This window comes from Furipterus horrens, unplaced genomic scaffold, assembly GCF_987537825.1.
Source record: "Furipterus horrens unplaced genomic scaffold, mFurHor1.1.pri manual_scaffold_6, whole genome shotgun sequence".
NCBI classification, from domain to species: Eukaryota; Metazoa; Chordata; class Mammalia; order Chiroptera; family Furipteridae; genus Furipterus; species Furipterus horrens.
This window is the reverse complement of record NW_028327176.1, coordinates 181,748,510-181,751,028: the sequence shown is the minus strand read 5'-3', so window position 1 is coordinate 181,751,028 and position 2,519 is coordinate 181,748,510. Positions and strand designations below refer to the sequence as shown.

The following is a 2,519-nucleotide window of genomic DNA, read 5'->3' as shown; positions in this document are numbered from 1 at the left end:
TGTGCATCAAAAGACAGTATCAATAGAGTAAAGAGGACACCAAGGAAAGAAAATATTTGGAAATAATATACACTAATGGGTTAATATCTAGAATGTTCTGGGGATGTCATGCACACCGTGGTGACTGTAGTTAACAGTACTGTATTGTGTTTTTGAAAGTTGCCAAGAGAGTAGATCTTAAGAGTTCTCAACACAATTAAAAAAATTTTTTTTTGTAAGGTAATGGATGTTAACTAAATTTACTGTGATAATCATTTCACAATTATACCTATATCAAATTATTATGTTTTTCACCTAACTAGTGTAATGGTATATGTGAATTATATCTCAAAAAAAGCTCAGAGCCCCCAAACTTTTTCTATTCATAAACTATAGACTTCTTCCACTCTCTCAAAGTAGAGCATTTCTGTGAAATCTTTTGTAAGCCAAAATGACATAGAGCAAAGAAGCAATCACAGGTGGAAGAATAAATCTGGACGAAGCCCAGATGCTCACAAACACAGGTCAGACTCCAGGTCTTGATCCTGAGATGCCGACTGTGGTTCCCAGGAAAGAGCTTGGTGTAATTCAAACGTGCAAAAACTGGGAGATAGCTACACTTGGCTTTTCCTTGATCTTGGCTCCGAAAGGATCACTGGACTCTATCATAAACCCGTCCTTGCTGATAGACCAGCTACTGTGCGTCTTCAGGTCGTTTAAACAGCTTGGTGTACTTAGTGAGAGGGAATCTCAGTCAGTTAGGAGAAAAGAATTTGGAGGGTTTGGGGTTGAGATGGGGAAAATGGAGAAAATTAAGGAAGACAGAGTGGCAGATGGGAAGAAAGGGGAGGACAATAGAGGCAGGGAGACCCTGACCGGTGTGGCTCAGTTGGTTGGGCATCATACCGTCAAGTGAAAGGTCACCAATTTGATTCTGGGTAATGTTGCCCTCCCTTTCTCTCTCTCCCTTCTTCCCCCTCTCTAAAAAATAAATAATAAAATCTTTTTTAAAAGAAGTAGCATGGAGGAGAAGAACAGAGGAAGTCAATGGAAGGTGGGGAGAGAGAAGAGCTCACATAGCCTCTAACAATCCTGCTCACCTGTAGCAGTCTTCAGGTGACTGGAGAGAGGTTATTCAGGTGAATTCTTTTTCAACCTTTTCTAAAAATCAGTAATGGAATAGTGTGCACGTGCAAGACGAGCCCCAGGCAAAATGATGTATCAGTAAGGTTTTGGCATGTCCTCGCCCGTTTAGGGGTGAGGATTTGGGACACACCCTGGTGAGGTACTTATACTGACCCTCTAGAGCAGGCTCAGCAAGAATGTTTGCAGCATTTCTCAATTCTCCTATTGCAACAACGGCTCCTGGTAGAAGCCTGGAAGATGCTGAGCCCTATGTGAGTGTTCTTAAATCTCCAGACCTGGCTTGGGGGGAAAAGCGAGTGAGGAAGTAGTGTTGAAGGGAAGGGGCTCCCTCCAGGTTTCAGGAGAGAGGGTCCTCTGAAGAGTGGGTAATGGTGTGGCAGAGCGGACCAGCTCCCCAGGTTACTTACACCCACTTCCCTGGGGACCACAGCCTATGGCACCACTCTTGGAACTGCACTCACTCTCTCCTGCCAGGTCCCACCTCCTCCTTCAGGAAGCCTTTCCTGAATACCCAGGACCCATCATGAATTTATCACCTGTCCTGTGGGGGTCTTTCTTCCTTTTCTGTTCTAATTCCTGTCTGGTCACCTAGATTTTAAGTCCCGGGAGGATAGATAATGTCTTGTATTTTTTGTATTCAGAACTTGGTAGAAGTCACATCTGTCACATGAATCCTCTGGTAACAGGGTCTGTGGTGATATCAAAGTATTTTACTACCTCAGAGAGTTAAAGGTGAGACAGGACTAAGGGGCCAGAGCTGGGGGGAGCTGGGGTGGAGACCCCTGTCTCAGCAGCCAGGCCCTCTAGAGGGGGCCCCCAGGCCACACCTACGCTGTTTCCTCACAGGTGCTCACTCTCTTTACCTCGACCTCACTGTCCAATCACCGCCCAGTCCCGGAGAGCCCTGGTGTGATGTCCAGGGCTCAGTGGATAAAAACCCTCTCCTTCAGTATGACAGCGACAGCTATGAGGTCAGACCTTTGGGTCTCCTGGGAGAGAAGGTAAAGGCCACCAGAGCATGGATAGAGTTGCCTCACACGCTGGGAGAAGTGGGGCGAGAGCTCAGGATGACCCTGTCTGTCATCAGACGGGAGAGAAACAAGACCAGGGGTAAGTGAGGGACAGGGAGGGCAGATGGAGACAGTGAGCAGGAGGGGAAGGAGCAGGCACCGGCAGGAAGGGTGCTTTGTGGAGGGGAACTGAGCCCTGGTCCGGCCTCAGGGCCACCGCGGACCTAAGGGCAAGACAAGGGCAAGGTGTGCAGAGATTACAGCCCCTACATGTGCAGAGAACGCCTGACTGTGGGAGACGGTGGGGCTCTCAGAGGCAGGATGACATCCGTGTGTGTGTGCACTGCAGGTCCCCTCACCCTGCAGGCCACGCTGTCCTGCCAA

At 48.0% G+C, this 2,519-nt stretch overlaps 1 long non-coding RNA gene across 1 annotated transcript; it reads left to right on the top strand.

Moving 5' to 3' along the window:
• The first annotated feature begins 929 nt into the window (after positions 1 to 929).
• On the top strand, positions 930 to 2,038 carry LOC150007944 (uncharacterized). Its single transcript, XR_016511659.1, has 3 exons — positions 930 to 1,376; positions 1,767 to 1,819; positions 1,972 to 2,038. It is a non-coding gene; the product is annotated as an uncharacterized LOC150007944 (long non-coding RNA).
• Positions 2,039 to 2,519: the final 481 nt, after the last annotated feature.